Genomic DNA, 21,242 nt, shown 5'->3' with positions numbered 1-21,242 from the left:
AATCATCAAAATCTGAAGAGGTATTTATATACAAACTATACCAATAGACTTAAAGGCAAAGGAATTATTTGAAAGAATAAGTGCTGGCTTAAAATCTCTCAGAAGCAGATCTTCACTATTTAACATGTAAATATTAATGCTTTCCAATTTTTCTATAAAATAACACTTTTGTTTGCTAATACTGAATATACATATGATTGCTGAGACATTAGTAAAAGACTGTATCATGGAAATATTTCTGGAAACATTGGGTTATGACTCTGAGGCAAAGAGTAGTTCAGGTTCTACTTTTATTTATTTATTTGTTTATTTATTTATTTATTCATTCATTCATTCATTCATTCATTCATGAGAGACACAAAGAGAGAGGCAGAGACAAAGGCAGAGGGAGAAAAGCAGGCTCCCTACTGGGGAGGGATTGAACCCAGGATTCAGGATTGAACCCAGGACCCTGCATCACCACCTGAGCTGAAGGCAGATGTTCAACCACTGAGCCACCCAGGTGTCCCCAAGTCCTACTTTTCAATGACAATATAGCTCAGTTTATTCAATAATCTATTCAGGAGCTGTCTAATAATATAAAAAACTAACTCAGGACAAATCAAATTAACAAAGTACTTTTTATTTGCTGTTTGATACTGATATAGCTGTTGCTAATTTAGCAGTTGTGTAATTTAAGCATGGTGTGCTTATGAAGAAAAAAGTATTTTCTTCCCCAAATGTAGTGAAAACAAACAAGACTATCTCTGACCTCTATAATGAAAACTTACATTATCACCAAGTGTTTGGAATGTAAGTTAAAAATGAAAATGCTCTGGTAATGCAGCTGCAATGATAGATAAACATTCTAGGGTAGTTACCAGTTCAAGGAACTTGCAGAAAATGCAAATTAATCAATACATATCATCCTTCATTGAGAAAGTCTTGAAAAAAATCAAACATATCAGCTGAATTCAATAGGGTATTTGGTGAACTACAAAATGAATACCATATTAAACTTGGGATTATTTTCTTTATGATCAGATTGGCTAGTATCTGATCATTAAAAACTTTTACATGCTTAGGTACATTGGCTATCATGGAGAAAATTTCTGGAATGAACTTTCCACATAAAAAGAAACCAGTTTTGTCCCAATTTTTAGAGATGTTAGTTGAACAACTGGCCTTAAAATGATTTTAATGAGCTTATAACCTCCATTCATGGCAAGCATGGAACATGATTTTCAAAGGCAGATAAGGCAGAAATGAAAATGAGACATTTGAAAGAACAAGCTTTCTTCATATTTTTAAGACATTATTAAGAAATATTCTGGGGGGCTCAGTCTATTAAGTGTCTGTCTCTTGATTTCAGCTCAGGTCATGATCTTAGGGTTGTGATGTGGAGCCCCACATCTGGCTCTACACTAGACATTGAGCCTACTTAAGATTCTTTCTCTGCTCCTCCTCCAATCACGTTTCCCTCTAAAAAAAAAAGAAATATTCTGTAATTTGACCATACTAATCAAAGAAGTAAATGACGATTCCCTAAACACTTTATACTTAATATAATATTTTGAGTTTATTTTCAAATTCAAATAAGAACATCCACATACTGGAAATTTAGGATCCAGAAACAACTTATTTCATTGAAAGAGACAGAAGTTTAACTCTATTTTTTTTTGGGGGGGGGGCAGATGGTAGACCTAACTACATATTAGGGGCACTTGGGTGGCTCAGTCAGTTAAGTGTCCAACTCTTGATTTTAGCTCAGGTCATGATCGCAGGGCAGGGCACATGAGATTGAGCCCCCCACATCAGGCTCCGTACTCAGCAGGGAGTCTACCTGAAATTCCTTCTCTCTCTCCCTCTGTCCCTGCCCCTGCTCATTTACTCTCTCTCTCTAAAACAAGTAAATCTTTTTTTTTAAAAAAAGAACTACTAATTAAAGATTAAAAATACATTATACATTTCATTTCAGATAAATGTTCGAAATAAGTATACTAAACTTGCTTAAAATGTCTTAAAATCTTATCTTTCATCCCCAATGATATATTATTGTGATTAAAAGGAAACAAGTCATTTCAGATATTTTTTGTTTGTTTTCCTTTTTCCTATGTTAGGTTTGTTCAGATTACATTTATTAAAATGTAACTTCATGTTTGTTGAATCCAATAATTAAAAACAGTGCTTCTATTTTGTATAACTGATGTTTAATTTCAGTCCAATATTCTTAGAACTTATTTTCATTTTATAAAAGAATCACTCCACAAAGGATTAAGGTAAAAATGGTCTTTCACCACAGAGGTACTGTGGTGTGGTGATATGTATATTTCTCTTAATTTTTTTTGCTATATCATAGCCATTTTCACACACTCTAAACTTGTAGCACTATACCCAAAGTTGTTCCTTGCTTTTGGAAAAGACTAAGTAAACATTCAAGGCATTCTAAGTAAACAGTTGATACACAAAATTGGTTGCAAGTGGTGGTCTCAAGCTCTAGTTATTGCAGGTAGGAAAGAATCATAAATTTGTGCCAGGATGAATGATAATTATGGTCAATTGGATAAATGGATCATGCAGGACATTTAAAGTTAGTCAAATTTTAGCTTTTTAAAAACTATGCTAGCTAAACAAAACATGACTTCATATTTATGAATTCAATTTATCTTGCTGGCTGCCTTTTCAGGATCTCTGGTTAGGACAGTGGGGTTATAGGTAAATAGTTGAAGAAAAAATAATCTAGTGAAAATATCCTCCTACTTTTCCAAAAATCTTCTTTAACAGAATTTCATTTAATCTAAGTTTTTGTATGTATGTATCATCTATCATTTATCTCTAAATATATCTATATATCCTAAATCTATAATTATAGTCAGTCTCTTTCAATTCCCTGTAAGACTCTGTCCACCTGGCATCCAATCTGCATCTCAAACACCCAAACTAAACCTGAACTCATCTTTTCCAGAATCAATTCCTGAATGTGAATTTCACATTTTATTAGTACCATAATCTTATACTCATTCAGATCTCCAAATATGTAGTCATCTCTGACTTTTACTACTATCTTTTCATATACCCTGTTGGCAGGAAATATCACAACATGCCCAGGAGTGCTTTCTTATTTTATGATCTGCTTGCATAATTTCTGACTCCGATGTCCTTCAGGCATATTTGTATGTGCAGATCATAATAAGCTTTTAAAGCCCATACTACATGAAAAGACCTCAGATATGTTTTTGTTTTATTTTGCTTTTTATTTTATCTGTTTCTTTTCTTTAAGTGAAAGCCTCAGCTCTGGTCTCAGTCTACACAGGATCAACCAACATTCACACAAGTAAGGAACAATTCAATGTACTTCCAGCACCAACCACCATCTGAATATAACTCATTAGAGACACCTAAAGAATATTATCTGGCTAAAAAAAAAAAAAAATGCCTGGCTGAAACTGGCAACCTCCAGAACTGTGAGATGTAATAAAGTAACAATTATTATCTTGATCCACTAAGTATTGGATTATTTCTTGCAAGCAATAGATTACCAGAACACAGTGATACTAACACATCTTTCAAGGGTCAGTTCAAATAGTACCTTTTCTGTAAAATGTTATTTTTTAATACTTTTTTTCTCACATTCTGTTATTTTACTTTCTTTATGCCTCTAGAGCATTATAAGAAAGTTTTAAAATGTAATCCTGATTTGAAACTATAGTTTATGTATATGTCTTTTTGGTAAGACTGCATCCTTGAGGAATGGTTTATATCATATGAATTTTTTTATACTGTTGAGAGTGTAGTGTCTAAAATAGTTTATCCATAAAAATCCATTGAATCAATCAACCAACCAACTAATCAATATTTAAGCCAAAATAAATATTTGGACTTCACTTCGTTGGGTTATACATTTCATTGTGTATAATATGATAATATGATTTCAATCTTTCCATTATGAAGAATTTATAAACTTTCAAAAATATATGGTTCATTTACCATTTATGCTATGAAGTTTATATTAATCTTTATAACTGTTTTTCAGGGAATTGAAGTCATTTCTAATAGGCACAATGTGTCTTTAAATGAAATGGATAACATCATTATCATTTCCTTTCTTCTTATCTAGTTGCTTTGTTTAAAAACAAAACAACAACAACAAAACAAAACTTACATTTACATAAAGATTTGCATTTTATCCTTCTCCCTATGTGTCTGGAAGTCCTGTGGACATAAGAGTTTTACATGAGATAGAGTAAAAAACATCCCTCAAGACTATGTAGATTCAAGAAAGTCCTCCTTTCTGAGAGTTCATACATTTTCATTGATTAGTTCAAGTTTCAAGCATTTATTATTTCTCTGCAATAACTGTTTCTTTTTCATCACAGCTCCCTACTTGAATCACCTTCCAATCGTTTAAGATTATTTTATTTTTTTGTAGTAAATAAAAACATTTGTTGTTCACAATGTAATCATTAGCATTTTCAGTGTCAATATGATCCTCTGTATTTGCTTGCTTCGGTGCCCTAAGCCAAAAGTTCAAACATATACTTTCTTCTCCTCCTCTGTATGAGATTAAAATGGTAGAGACATACAATTTAAGAAATCTTTGCTAAAATTTCATTCAACAAATTTTGATTTACCACTGAGAAATTTTTTTCTTGATAGTATGGTATCTACAGAAAACATTTTTTGTATCCCTACTTAATAAACATCGACCATTTTACTCACTCCCCTTTGTCTGCAAGATTCATTATTTGACTCCAGGAGACAAGAACCTAGCGCTCCCGCATCACTGTCACATTAGTGCATATGGAAAACACTGTGGTGATTTCTCCACCATCCACTGCACCTTACCTTTATTAGTTAGATACTGTTCCAGGGGCCAGGTACAGTTTAACTGAACTGAGTCAATCCAAAGAAACATCCCCCTGTCCAAAGTGATCAACTTTAGGGTTTAAGAACTTGCCCCAATTTGCCAAATCTGGAGGAAGTTCACGGCATTTTTCATGATTAAAAATCATATTTCCTTTTTTCTCAAAAATGGATAAAGATTTGTATAGTCTGACATCTATTTGAAGCCATCTTAAATCCACAAATGAAACAGGCATTAAATAAACTTGAAACTAACACAAGCAGATAGAACAAATGAAAAGAAATTATGCCTTTGCTGCATCATTGATTCACTGAAATGAGCAAACCCTGAAGACCACTCTACCTTCCAAGTATATGAGTTAATAAATTTCATATTATTTAAGCCAATATGGGTGGAGTTTTCCGGAAAGCTAAAAACACCACAGTAAGTGATTTAGACTTTGTGCTGTAGGCAAAATGACATAATTAATTAATTGATAATAAAGAGAAGAAGATTGATCTGATATTTGCTTTAGAAAGATAAGTTTAGAAGCAGTTTGGAACATGCACTGAAAAGAGACAAAGCTGCAAGCCAGGTATCAACTGGCTGCAGTGACTCAAGCACCTGAGAATGGAGTAAAGTTACATTTTAGGAGGGTTGGGATTGAGAATACATGTTGAACAGGAGAGACATTAAAGAGGTATATTTTATTTTTAAAAATTCCAGGAATCTGTTAAAGTGATTGGCCAGATAGTGATATAATTCAAAGAGATATGGAATACAGAAAGAAAAGCTGGATTCAGAAAAATATATAGTTATGTGCTTCCAGTCAAGTACTTGTATGCAAAGAAGAAAAAAAAATTTGTAGTTTTTAACAATTTTAATGTGCATTGAAATGTTCAAGAATGTAATTACTGAGACACCTGGGTGGCTCTGTCAGTTGAGCATCTGCCTCCGGCTCAGGTCATGGTCTCTGGTCTTGGGAAGCGAACCCACAGCAAGGAGTCTGTTTCTCCCTCTGCCTGCCCTTCCCCCTACTTGTGCTCTCTCTTTCTCCCTCTCTGACAAATAAATAAATAAAATCTTACAAAAAGAGAATGTAATTGCTACTGAAACAAAGGTGCTTTTTTTTTTTTTTTTTTTCAGTTTCCTAAGGGTTGTATGTCATCCAAAAAATTTCTTCTTCTGGTACTGAATCTTCAATAGAGTATGCCTGCATTACTTGACGTTTATAGTTGTCACTGTCACGGTGATTCTCCAAGAGTGGTGCTCAATCTTTGCACAAAGAAGACATATTTTTTTCCCAGATCCCGAATTTTTGTTTATTTAAAAATCTTTATTTTATCCTGCTGTGGTTTTTATGAATAGACTGACTTGAGTAGACTGACTTGAGTTCAGGAGAGGACAAAACTGTAGGAAAGGATATGACACAGATCTTGTTTTTGAAGTGAGTTCAGAAAGTTTTTTATTTTCTTAATTCAAACAGATGTATTGACTTTGTGTTTTAACCTATTTCATTAAAAATATTAGTGGAATTTAGGATAGATGACTTCTGTTCTTTCTTCTCATACCCTTTATCTTAGCACTTTGCCATGTAGTCATTCTTTACCTGTTGCAGAACTAGGGTGGCCACCATAATCAACAGAATTTCTCCCACGCTCCTTTGCAGACGTAAATATTATTTAGTTAGTGTTCACTACATAAAAATATTTATAAATATAAATAAATTTTCCAAAGGCTTCCAGTTTCTGAGGAGAGGCCAGAGGTCTCAGGCAATTTTTTCCTGGGGCAGGCACTGGGGAAGATTACGTTACCCTCCCAGGCGTTTAAACAATTTCCTTACTGGTAAACTGTAATCCTGGATAAAGTGTGCTTAGAGATTAGCAGCATGGGTTTGCTGTTATTGCTGTTGTTATTTTCCCTGCTGGGTAGAAACTAAATATCATCTTCCCAGGTGACAAATAGGTCCCAGCCCAGCAATGTGTACTAAGCTACATCTAAGTCTTTTAGATGTAGCTTCCAAATTTTATGGACAAATTTGGCACAAGTTAAAATATTGTGAAAAATTGAATAACCTTACCTACCTGAATAAAATGGATTAAGAGGTTCTGCTGTGATTACATTGTAGCTGCATCTCTTCTTACTCAAGCAGTTTCTAAAAAATTCTCCTGAAGTGTCATCTGTGATTTAATCTAGTCCTGGAATACAGACATTGTCATTTTTTTCTCCTAAGTAATATGGAGACACCAGTGGGAAAACAAATTTATAACCAACAAGGTTTAGATATGCAACTTTTTGAATTAATGCAAAAATTATAATACAGTGATTTAATGGAAAGAACTGGAGAGAACAGCTTCAGATTCACCTTCTTTTCCCTTGAAACATCAAAGAGAATAAAAAAAAAGAAACATCAAGAAGTCTCTAAGAAGTAAGAAACAGATCTTGTCCCTCAATGTGTTTAGATGTTATTGGGTTTGTTTTTTTGCGTTTTTTTAAGATGTTATTGTTTTGATTAAACTTGATGTTTGATATCTCAAAGACCAGTCATGCACTTTTTAAATATGTATTTTAACAAATCACCATATGCACTCTTTGTTCACTATTCTTCTCTCTAGTCATGGCAAATCTATAAAACAATTGTCTTCCTTCGCAATTATTCTCTTAAAGAGGTGTTTTTTGTTTTTTGTTTTTTTTTCATGTGGATACTAGCTGGTATTCTGCTGAATGGACACGAGGATGATTTGATCCCTCATATGACTTTTATAGCAAGCCAACCCTAATGCTACCATTTGTTATCAAGTCTACTCAGCAGACCCAAGTGTTTGACTCGTCCACAGTTCTAAGAAAACATTACACTGCAGGTGTCTTTGCACAACCTTGAAAGAAAACTACATAGAATTAGTCACCCTACAGTTGATCATTGTACATCTTACAATTCCCCCACAGTTTGAAGAAACAGCTTTGTTAAACTAATTAAGGTGGTATTGGTGGTGGCAAAGGACAAGAAATTAACCAAAAAGAGAACCTGAAATCTAATCTGGTTCTTTGTACTCAGGGAGAAATCCCATCAAAGTTTGGAGGACTGCAGTTCAAAGTCCCCATCTCAGTCAAAGCATGTTTTTAAAATGCCCTCTTTAGAAATCTTGTATTAAATAAGAGAATTTCTTCACAGATAAGGAACAATGAGAGTAAAAGTCGTTAAGTAATTCATCGAAGACACTGTAAGGCAGGATTGTAGCTTTTCTCTATTGAATCTGTTTAAATTAATGAGTTAACAGGATTCTATCAAAGCCTTTGATAGAGAAAGTTTAGTTAATTACATTTTCAGTTCAATCACAACAGACAAAGCTTATTGTATTTTCTATATCATTTCTGCATGTCCCCATTTCCTATTCACTTTTCACTGTCCTAATAGGCATCCTTGCCTATGGGTTGTTTTGTTCGTATTTACTTTAAATCACTATCAATGATATTGATCTATATGTTTCATTCAGTATATATATTTTTCTTTTACATTCAGCATTGTGGTTTTTTGGTTTTGTTTTCTTATTGAAGAATAAATGACATACAATATTGTATTAGTTTCAGGTGCACAACATAGTGATTTAACATTTATATAAATGACAAAATGGTCACCATAATATATATGGTTATCACCTGTGTGTTCCCACTGTATTTTAAATTATATCCATGATGTTGACTATACATTGAGTTTCATGATTCTGACAACTACATGGTACTACTTGGCCAAAACCCACATTGCCACCTATGCTCCACCACCACAAGCAACTGCTACAAATATCTTTGCATATGTATGCTTTATGAATCTATATGCATATTTCTTCAGAACGTTATTCAAAAGTACAGTTACTATAGTACACACACACACACAGACACACAAATATTTCCAGATTGCTCTCTTCAGTGACCTGCTTGTATCCACTTTCTGTTAAATATATATGTCAAACTAAGAATAAAGTTGTTTAGTGATCATGATATAGATAAGAGTTTAAACAAAATAATATATTATATATTAGGTTAAATGTCTTCATTTATAAACTACTTTTGGGCTTAAAGATATTATCATATATCTTTTATTATATTATCATATATTATCATATAATAATGTTGAAGTCCAAGTGACACATAATTAATATATATTCAATATATGTTTGATAGAATACTCACACATTTTCATATCAAATGCAAGAAAAACCAGAAAAAGATATAAATCATCTGTATGAAATCTGATGGAAAGGACTACCTCAGAGAATATAAACGTGTTCTCCATCAAATTTCAAGTATACACATATTTGTGTGTGTGCATATTTATTTTGTTTTAAACTTATGTATGCATATATATTTTTTTCATGGTCGCTGCTTCCATTAAACTTCATTGATAAAATATGATGTATTTCTTCTGACCTAACAACCATTAGAAATAAATATTTAGCTTTTATGCTAAAAGTGAAAGTAAAACTAATATTTCTCTGAATTAATTGCAGCGTTAATAGTACTTGCCATAGTAATAAGATACTCTATGCCACTATCATTTGGTAATAGCTCAGTAAAAACACTATGGCAAATCACATGCGATACCTTTGTCAGAAATTGTGAGTGAGTATTATATTAAGTAGGAAACTGATAGAAAGTTAATAGAACTTTGAAAAATGAGGATATTTGATTAACAAAAATATCTTCTTTTCATCAATCGTTCTTTGAATTATTCAGGTAAAAGTAAGCAAAATTTATTTCTATGGCAATTCTATTTTAAACTGGCATGGGTAATATGAAAAACAGAAAATAACTCAACTCCTACATTTATTAATTTTTCTTTGGTAGTTTAACTTGCTGGGTTTGCAAATTGTTGAGGCTGAGTGCTATATATCAACTTAAGAACGCTCCCTGGGTTCCTTTCTAGTGCATTTATAGTGCCAACGATAGATTGATCAAATGCATAAACCAATAAAGTTATTTTAAAAGAAAATCATTAATCCAGAGTTGTGATGTGATAAAGTTCCATACAGAAAGAGGAAGAATTACTCCATTATATATTTTTAAAAGATGATTTATGGAATAATTCAAATGATAAAAAACTAGGAATAAATATTTAAATAAAAAAGAAACACTTCCTAATCTTAATTTTCCAAAGGCTTTTTAAATGTCAAAAAATAATCTTTTTTTTCAGTAAAAAAATACTATATGATATAAAATATGGAAGCAATCAAATATACAAACAAAACCACTCATAAAACCACTATGCTAACAGAATTACTGCAGCAGGGTGAATGATTATTCCTCTCAATTCTTCCCTTCTTATGGAGTTGGTATCACAGGATATAAAATTTTATGTACTTTTTTTTGCTTCATAATAACTTATGTATATATTTTTTCATGTTGACATGTAGTCTATTATTTTCATTTTAAATGTATGCACACCCAAGCTAATGTATATACACTAAAATCCACTGAGGTAGTTCTATATTGTTGGAAATTTGGATTTTTTTTCTACATATTTACAATTACAGATAATACGGCTTGAAACTTCTTTATTTAAATTATGTTATTTTCCCTATCACCTTGTATAAATTATTATTAAATTTGAATTATTGTACAAAATGGTTCTCTTAGTCTATTTCAGATTGGTATAGCAAAACGCCATATACTGGGTGGCTTATAAACAACAGAAATTTATTTCTCACAGTTCTGTAGTCTGAGAAGTCCAAGATCAAGGTCTGGTGAAGGCTCAATGTCTGGTTTATAGACAGCTATCTTCTCATCTTCTAGTGGTAACCTCACAGAGCAGAAGGGATAAGGGTGCTCTCTGCAGTCTCTTCTGTAAGGCACTAATCACAATTATGAGGGCTCTACCAAACCTAATCACCTCCTAATACCATCACCTTGGGGACTGGGTTTCAACAGATGAATTTTGAGAGGACACAAACATTCAGTTTAAATGGTATATATAAATAATTTAAGTTTTTAAAGCTGTATTGCCAACACGTTTTCCAAAAATGTTTTTCATATTTATGTCAACATAAATATCTATGTAAGGAATGTTTCATTACTCCAAAATTGGATATTTAATTTAAAAGTATATTAAGGTACACTTGAACATTCTTACTTTACATACTTAACATTTCATATCAATTATATTAAATTTGTTTTATCAACTGTTTAGGAATGTCTTTTATTACTCTGCTCTTGTTTTTTGAGTGTTTTTTTTTAATTTGAAAGTCAAATACTCACATACTGTAATGAATTGCTATCTAATTATTTAAAATAATCCAAACTGTATTAGTCTTTTACATTTCATTGCGCAGTTGTGATCTTTTTTTCTGAAAACACATTAATGGTAGTGTTTTTAATATTTAAAATGTAATTATGATTTTTTTCATAAGAAACATTCTTACAATAATATTCTCCCTACATAAAGAGAATATATTATTATCTATAATTTTCCACCAATAATGTCTTTACTGCCAATGTGACATCTAGATCAGGCTAACAGAAGCATATCAGACTTGGAGTAAAAACTTTTATATTTTCTTCACAGCTGGAAATAAAGGTTTAAAAATTCTGTGGTTTTTGATCATATAAAATTTCATTAATATGATTGAAAAGTCCAGGTGAAAATGCTGTTTTCGCCAGTTTGTGTATTTGCAACTATGTCTTATTTTATCCCCTTGCTCACATCAAATGGTTTTTAAGAGGACTGACTGGCTAGCATAATGAGGGGAGAGAAGTGAGTACTGTGGGCTGCAAACAGCTTTGAAGGTGCAGAAAATGCCTGAAAAATCTGATCAAAATTTGCTGATCATACAGACTCATAAAATTTTTTTCTTGAAAACATTGGGGTTCTTTTTGAAGCAGAGTTGACATATGTTATATTTAGATGTACAACATGATGATTCAACAATTCCATACACTGTGCTCACCATAATAAATACAGTTGCCATCTGTCATGATACAATGTTATTATAATATTATTGACTGTATTCCTTGTGTTGAATTTTTTATTCCTGTGACTGGCAGTTTGTACTTCTTAATCCTCTTCACTCATTTCTCTCCTTCCCTCAATTCCTCCCCGCCTTTGGCAACCACGTTTCATTTCAGCATTTGTGAGTCTGTTTCTGTTTTTTGTTTGTTAATTTGTTTTGCTTTTCAGATTCCACATATAAGTGAATCATTTGACTTATTTCACTTATTGTAATACTCTAGCAGTTCATCCATGCTAGATATTCTTATATACATAATATATACATAAATATACATATATAACTCATATATATATATAACTCATATCTTCTTTATATATGTCATATATAAATATAACTCAAATCTTCTTTATATATATGTCATATATAAATAGAACTCATATCTTTTTTATCCATGCATCTATCCATGGACATCTAAGTGGATTCCTTGTCTTGGCCTTTGTAAATAATGCTGAAACAAACATAGGGGTGCATATATCTTTCTGAATGAATATTTTTATTTTCTTTGGGTAAGTACCCGGTAGAATTATTGGATAATATGATATTTCTAGCTTTAACTTTTTGAGGAATCTCCATACTGTTTCCCACAGTAGCTGTACAAGTTTGTATTCATTAACTGCATAAGTCTTCTTTTTTCTACACATCCTCACCAATACTTGTTGTTTCTTGCTTTTTTAATTTTAGCCATTATGACAGGTGTAAAGTGATATCTCATTGTGGTTTTGATTTGCGTTTCCTGATAATAAGTGATGTTGAGCATCTTTTCATGTGCCTGATGGCCATCTCTGTGTCTTCTTTGGAAAACTTCTATTCAGATTCCCTATCCATTTTTAAACTGGATTATCTGGAGTTTTTTTGGTTAACCCAGGGGTCATCTATCTGACAAGTATTTATCGCATATCTACTGTATGCCAGGTACATCAAGGGCAAAAGCAAATAGTAAACTTCATGGAGCCTTCATCTTAACAAGATAGATATAAAATAAACGAATGATATCAGGTAGTAACAAATAGTAGAAAGTGAAGGTAGTATGAGTGTGGGGAGGAGATTCAGAAAACAATTTTATACGTGTGTTTATTGAAGGCTTATTTAAGGAGATAACATTTGAGCAATTTTTTTAAAGTTCTGTAATTTAAGATACTATGCAAGTAATTATGGATTTAAAAAAAAAGTAACCTAAACTCAACCACACTTAATGAGAAGCAAAAAGAAAGGACAGGCAAGTATTGCTGAATACAACACAGAAGGAAATTTAAAATTAAAAACACTAAGTGCAAGAGGTAGAGTATGTAATACATATGACTGGAAGGTACACAGAGAGCACTTATTTGACCAACTGTCAGAGCTGTCTCATTCAGTTGTGTAAATGATGATGTTTATAACCTCATAATGCTAAAAGGGGCCATCCATAATGTAAGGGCTAGTATCTTGGCCATGAGCCTTTTCAGAGAATCTGTGGAGGTGCAAGGCACAGGTTATGAACTCTTCATTGGATTGTTTCTGAAGAGTAAAGAGAAAGAAGGCATGCCAACTGGGGTCATTTACTTCCCTTTCATACAGAAGACTATACTGGAAGGTATGAAGTCCCTCCACTTACCACTCCAGACTCATAACACCATCTGCATGTATCCATTCTTGCTCTTTTGAATGTCATTATTTCAATAGTACAGAAAGAATGGTCTCCTTGGGGTGTTTCCAAGCTTTTATGACCTGTTTCCTTCCAGATGCTATTTTACTCCATTATCAGTTTCTACTACATTGTAAGCCTCTTGCTTTATATCACATGTTTGAAACAAACTCTTAAATAAAAATAAAAAATCTACATGTTCAGGTCTTGTTCATTTTAAATAAGCCCTCAAAATCCTGCCAGAATAACGCACTTCACTGTTGCCCTTTTTTATTTGCTTCTTTAAACATTTTCCTGGAAAGAATAGGATAAACTCCCTATTTTAGGTTCCTCATCTGCTAATATTTTTCTAATATTTCTAATGTTTCTACTTTGCTTTTCAGACTTCCCTTCTACCAATATTAAATTTTAGTAACACAGTGTTAGCTGCCCATTCCCTTGTACTACTGACTTTAAGCTACTTGAGGAATAAGTCTTACTCAATTTACTGTGCCCATGAGTGAGCCTAGAATAATCATATAATGGAAGTTCCATAAATATTTGATGAATGAAGATTGTTCGAATGAGTGAATGAATGAATGAATAAATGAGTGAATAAAAAATGCTAATTGGCTGGATGTCAGCTTACAACCTAACCATTATTTAATTCAACCCAACAAAAGAGAGCCTACCATCTGTGATTTTCTCTAATATGACTCCGTAGTGCAAAGGCAAACAAATAAAAAACCTTACAATAGTTTTTGTCATTAATTCAGGAGAAGAATTAAAAATGGTGATATAAATCACAAATACAATGTAGGTTGCTATAAAGAGGAATACAAAGAATTACTTGACACTCTAAAGATTAATATATTTAACAGAAATGGACAAATAAGACCATGCAGAGTAAGTGATATTTGAAAAAATAATCTTAGAGCAGTAGGTGTTCTCCAGATAAATTAACATAAAAACCATTCAGTTAGAAAAGAGGACAGGTAAAAAGAATGTTGAATAAAAACATGATACTCACTCAGTAAAAGCAAGTGAAGTATGTAGGTGCTAGCACAAAGTGAGGAGGCATTAGTGTGAGATGATTCCAGAAGTAAATTCTTAGTAAGGATTATTTACTATATTAGTGGGATTTTATTAGGAGTGACTTGGTCACACTTATATATATATATTTTTAAGATTTTATTTATTTATTCATGAGAGACACAGAGAGAGAGAGAGAGAGAGGCAGAGACACAGGCAGAGGGAGAAGCAGGCTCCATGCAGGGAGCCTGACGTGGGACTCGATCCAGGGTCTCTAGGATCACGCCCTGGGCTGAAGGTAGCGCTAAATCGCTGAGCCACCCTGGCTGCCTATATATATATATATATAAAAGAAATTATTCTGAATGCTATGTGGGGAAAGAGTGGGAATTAGAGAAAGTGAAGAATTAATAAAATTCACTATTTGTCAGCATTCTGGTAAAATTTTCCAATGTATTATTCTACTTTTCATCCTAGCACTTAACAATCTTACAGATGAATAATTTAGGGGATAAAGAAAATAATTACCAAATATGCAAAGGAGCTTGGATTTGAAATCTGTTAAGGCTGAATCTAAATTATGTATTTTAAATTATCCACTGTATTACCTCTCACAAGAAAAATCATAGCCATTTAAAAAATATTGGTCATGAAATGTATTCTATGCTAGATTTTCAAATATATTCTTACATTTAGTCTTCATGACACGATCAAATGAAAACTATTATTATTCTCATTTTGTGGATAAACTGAGTTTTGAGGGTTGGATAACACACCCAGATTTCTACAAATGGTCACTTACAGAAAAAAGTCGTCTGACTTATAATTTCAGTGCTTACTCTATTCTAAGACACCACAATAAATCACAAGAACTACCATAACTATATTGGAAGTAAAGGTCTAGAAAAAGTAGAGGTCTAGAATTACATAACTGTGCATTTAGGTGGCAAAATTAGACTATTTGAGTTAATATTAGAAAACAGGTGGAAAATAAGAGCAAGAATGGAGTTAGTGGTATGTCAGAGGTGTCTATGAAGAATTAACTCAAAACAAAGTAACTACATATCATCATATTTGTTGTTGAAATTTTCACTTAAAATATTGATATCAAACAACATACCTAGTTAATATGATTTTTTTCAAAGAGAAAAAATCACTGAGTTACTATTTGCAACAAAATAGATACAAATGTATACACTGTGATCAATCCATTTGACTATTGAAACAAATCATTCTGCACAACTGATTATATTTCCTGAAAATAAAAGACATGTAAAAGGCATTAAAACTTTTTAAGACTCATCTGATTTCTGGCTGAGTGGCATTTCTCATAATAATAGTTAAAATTTAAATGTTTATATGCCTGTTTAGCAAGAATAAGAGCTTGGTACGTTATGGATATACTTTTTATTTGCAGTATTACCTAATTGATAACTAAAATTTTCCTTTATGGATTGTATCAGAGACAACATTTTTGTTTGAACTTACTAAATGCATATAATCTTATATATTTATATATTTTAAAACCTGATTAATCACAATCGATGCAGGTTAACTGAATAATTATAGTGCATCATTTATAAATCTCAAATCTGAAATACAAAAATTAACAAATCCTAATAAGTAAAATTGAATTTTCTCATGAGCAATCAATAACATTGAATTTTTGAAATGATTTGGCTGAAACATTTATAAGAAATTTATCTATCTATCTGTCTACCTATCAATCATCCTTATAAAATGCCTCAGGAACAAAGTAAATCAGAAGGCAGTAGATGGGCATAGGACGATAGAGTGATAACTTTGGATTAAATTGAATGTCAAAGCCTACTCTATTCTATTGTGTGTTCTTTTATGAATATAAACACAAAATTCCTCAACAAAACACTAGCAAACAGATTCCAGAAACATATAAAAAGACTTATGATAAATTGGGATTTATCTCAGGAATGTAAAGTTAGATTACCATCTGAAAATCAATGAATGTAGTATACCATAATAATAAAATAAAGGACAAAAACCACATGATTATCTCAAAGGAAATGGAATATAATCATTTAACAAAACCCGTCTCCCTGTTGATAAAATGACTCAACATATTGGAAAATGAAAGCTCCTCAATCTGATAAAGAGTCTCTAAAAAACCCACAGGTAGAATAATCCTTAATTATGAAAGACTGAATGCTCTTCACTAAGATCATGATGAAGACAAGGATGTCCAATATCAAAATCAGAGTAGGGGTAGTAACCTGGGGAATTAGGTGAGAAATAATAAAAAGCATTTTCCAGGTTTATAAAAATATTCTAATAACTAGGGCTGCTTCCTCATAGAACTATTTACCTTGACATTTACACTTTCCCATTGGCCCCAAATTATATTTTGGTTTTATATTATACCATTTTCCCATATAAAATACATCTCAGCAATAAACAACCACTTTTATAGAAACTCCATGCCTTTTTGGGGGGATTTTTCCCATTGTCTTTCCATTGACACTGCAGTTTTCAAGATTGTACATTACTTTACAAGCTAAACGTGAATGTCACCATTTTGATACTCTTTCTATTGTCTTGTATCTGGACCCTCATCAAGATAATGCAACTGTATCTTCTGTGACATATTTCAGATGTGATATTTATTGCATGTGCTATATTTATATACAAAATAATGTTATTAAAATTGTGTTATTTTCCCCCACATGCCATTGTGAGCTCTTTGACAGAAAAGACTGCAAATCAATCACATTTTAATTCTTGGTAATAACACAGTATCTGTTACAAGAGTGATAGGTAGAAGATAATGATGAAGTATCCAAACTCAGATGAAATAAACCCTCATCAAGAATTATACAAAAAGGACAGCTGATAATGGATCAGACTGTGTTTAATATATTCTAAGGAATTTTCTAAATCCAAGAATCAAAGTGATAATTGAGACACTAGCATACATTATTTCCCAAATAATTGTCACATTGTAATTATATTCATTGGATTGCAGAATTATTATGATTAATATTAAAAACACAAAAAGTGCTAGGAACATATGATTCTATAGTAAAACACACCTGGAATTCATTTTAAATAAAATTTCATATGGAAGAAAATAAGTATATAGAAAAATACATGAAAAATGTACTTGTTGAGTATAAAAGAGCAAACATTATCAAATAATCATTACCTAAGCCAAGAAAAAGAAAACTTATAGATTACAGGTGTTTTCCTCTGCTTGCTTCAAGATTTTCTCTTTGCCTTTGATTTTCTGCAGTTTTAATATGTCTACATGTTGATTTATTTCATATTTATCCTCTTGGTATTTTATGGTTTCTCTGAATCTCTGGTTTTGTGTTTCTCATTAATTTCAGAAAATTCTCAGCCCTTATTACTTCAAGTATTTCTTCTTTTATTCTCTCTTCTTCTGGTATTTCCGTTATGTTACAACTTTTAAAATTGTCCAGAGTCATAGTATATTCTGTTTCATTTTTTCCCCAGTTTATTCTTTGGTTTTCAGTTTGGGAAGTTTTTACTGACTTATCTTCAACCTCACCATTATTTCCTTGGAGATGGCCAGTCCACTAATTAGACCAATAAAGGCATTCTTTATTTCTATTACAGTGTTTTCGATTCCTAGGCTGTCTTTTGATTCTTTTGAGAGTTTCTGTTTCTCTGCTTACATTGCCCATTTATTCTTGCACATTGTCATCTTTTTCTATTACAGACCTTAGGACATTATTAATATTATTTTAAATTCCCTGTCTAATCATTCCAAAGTCTGTGCCATATCTAAGTCTGGTTCTGATGCTTGCTTTATCTCTTCAGAGTGTTTTATGCCTTTTAGCTTCCTTGTAACTTTTTTGTAGATAGCTGAACATAATGTACTGGGTAAAAGACACTAGGTCTTTAATGTGAGGTTTTATGTTCATTTGGCTTGGAGTGAGATTGTTTATGGTCTGCACTACCATAGTGTCAGTGGCTAAAATTTCCTCTGTTGTCTTTGTTTTTTTGTTTCCCCTTTTGTCTTTGAATCTCTCTGCAGACTTCTTAAAAAATATCCGAACCCTGCAGTTCTTTCAACTCTAAACTCCTGGTATTTTATAGGGGCCTGATTGATGTAAACATAAGGTGTGACGTTTTTCTGTTGGGGTAGAGGAAAATCATTTGCTAAGCTGCTGGCACTAAATGTCAGAAGTTGCCTTGATTTCTTCAATAAAGAAATCTAGAGCAGCAGGTGAATTTGTAGTTACCTATTAATTAAATTACTGTAAACTGTGGTCATTCTTTAAGAATCATCTTTCTTCTGAAGTGACAGAGCTGTCGTGGATAGACGACCTTGAGATTAGAAGGGACAGTATTGTTTGCTGGTCAGACTATATTGCCCCTTCCACCATAGTACTAGAGGCAGGATGCCATGAACAGATAAATCCTTCAACGACAAGGACACTTAATTTTCATTCCATGCTATGCCAAAAATTTGTGCATTTTCTTAGAGTAAATATATTTGAATGTTCAAAACTACTCAGTTTACTTCCTATTGTTTTTCTATTTTTTTCTATTCATAAATCTGCTTTTTAATTTTTTTTCAGGATTAGCCCATGATTTTATTTGCTTTTTCATTTGTTGTTTTTTACATTTGTTTTTATTTAAGTCATATTTGCCAACATATAGTATAACACCCAGTGCTGATCCTATCAAGTGCCCTCCTCAGTGCCTGTCACCCAGTTACCCCATCCCCCCACCCACCTTCTCTCCCACAGCCCTTTGTTTGTTTTCCAGTTAGGAGTCTCTCATGGTTTGCCTCCCTCTCTAATTTTTCCCACTCAGTTCCCCTCCTTTCCTTTTTAATCTTTTTCACTATTTCTTATATTCCACACGTGAGTGAAACCATATGATAACTGCTTTATAATACACTTGCCATTTACCCATCCTTCTAATAAGATGCCAGCTTCCCTTAAAATGTAACTCAAGGTTTGAGATCTTAGGGAATGACATTCAGTGTGACATTTGAATTCAGGGATAGATTTGGAAGTCAGTCTTTATGTGAATTAGAAATAAATACTTATTGCACTAAGCAATACATTTATGGCTTTTTTTTCTTAATTTGGCTTTTGTTACATGTTACTTGTAGTATTACTTGAACCCATATCCTTTCCTCTCTACTTTTCTATTCTTCCTAGAATTAAGCTGTTGGTGAAGTATTCAAAAACTTCAGAGAACACACTCATGTTACTATCTCTCTATCCTGTTCATGAATTTATTTATTTTTTAAAGATTTTATTTATTTATTCATGAGAGACACAGAGAGGCAGAGACACAGGCAGAAGGAGAAGCAGGCTCCATGCAGGGAGCCCAATGTAGGTCTCAATCTCAAGACCACAGGGTCATGCCCTGAGCCAAAGGCAGATGCTCAGCCACTGAACCATCCAGGCACCCCTATTCTTCTCTTGTCTCTTCCTCCCTTGCTCTCCCCCGCCCCCATCTGTTGTCACCAAAATTAGTCACTTCAGTCCTTTTCTCTTTCACTACTGGTGTTGAGTGCCATGCCAGTTCTTTGTGTCCTGTCCTTGTATAATCATTCCCCTGTGTGATCTGCATTTCTGCTCTAACCATTGCTCCTGCTGGTGTGAGCAAGGTGGCTATCCGGCTTGTACGCACCAGGGGGCGCAGTTTGCTGCAGTGTGGTCAGCCTGCATCTTGAGAGCCAAAGTCCTGGGTGGACCAATTGCTACAGAAATTCGATCCCACCCTAGCTCATGAGCTTAAAAGAGATTTATAATGGAACAATGGTGTTTTCTAGATTATGTTGTTCTGATATTTTTATTTTAGTGTATTCTTTACTGAAGTATTTATGTTTTGCTTTGAGTTTGCTGGTGTACACAAGCAAAAGCATCCACCTCCCTTTATAACTAACTCTTAGTTAAGTGGACCTGAAAACAAATATTTTCCAGGAAACTGTAAAAGACTGTCAACTATAAATATTGTGTCTACTTAGTAAAACCTCAAGGCTATTTCTTAACTCAGCACTTTAAACTTCACTTGAGCAATTTCTCTTGGTTCCACAGAATGAAAAACTGAACTATCCAAGATTTTGTCCACAGTAGAAAATCCTTGAGTTGTGAGCAGACAATTTCTTTACAGCTCCAGAAATTTAATGACACTTTGAATCAATAAAGATACATGAGAAGGGAAGTTCTAAAAATAGCGAGCCAATAACTCTAAACCAAGATTCTTAAATCACCCCTCAAGGATAGGATTGCTTCAAAACTTGGTACCTTTGTCAAGGGCTTTTTAATAAGAGTGCAGGAGCTTGAATCAACCTTAGAGGTTCATCATTCTGTTGAAAAATAGGAAGATCATCAGTCCCACTGACATATCTTGCTCTTGAACTGAAATAATGATGTTTTTAATTAAAAGATTTGAATTACTAGTCATAGAAACACGCTTCAGTGTATATAAGAGCAAAACACAAACAGCAAGATTTGTGTGACCTCATTACTTTCACTACCTACACTGGAAGGAAGTCTAATTCTTATTGATTATTTTTTTATCCAAAGGCTGTGTCTCCATTTTTCTGCACTAATATTTAAAAGGGTATTACTGTAAATAACAAGACAGCAACATTCTCTGTGTTTTCCCCTCCTTTTTTTCTATGTTAAACTTTTCACAGAATAATAACCACAGAAGACCTTTGATTTCAAATAAAAAAAAAAAGCAATATCACCTTAATTAAAACAAGGCACAGTATTTCTATACCTCAAACACACTGAATGATTTCCACTGTCTCTTTCAC

General features: G+C 32.8%; 1 long non-coding RNA gene across 1 annotated transcript in view; it reads left to right on the top strand.

Moving 5' to 3' along the window:
- The first annotated feature begins 13,237 nt into the window (after positions 1 to 13,237).
- LOC140608403 (uncharacterized) overlaps positions 13,238 to 21,242 on the top strand; it is a 78,116-nt gene continuing 70,111 nt past the window's right edge. Inside the window, exon 1 of the long non-coding RNA XR_012010424.1 lies at positions 13,238 to 13,396. This is a non-coding gene — a long non-coding RNA (uncharacterized lncRNA). The remainder of the gene's footprint in view (positions 13,397 to 21,242) is intronic.

This window comes from Canis lupus, chromosome 17 (genome assembly GCF_048164855.1).
Source record: "Canis lupus baileyi chromosome 17, mCanLup2.hap1, whole genome shotgun sequence".
Lineage (NCBI taxonomy): Eukaryota > Metazoa > Chordata > Mammalia > Carnivora > Canidae > Canis > Canis lupus.
Note: the sequence above shows the minus strand (reverse complement) of the source record. Positions and strands in the feature narration are given on the sequence as shown.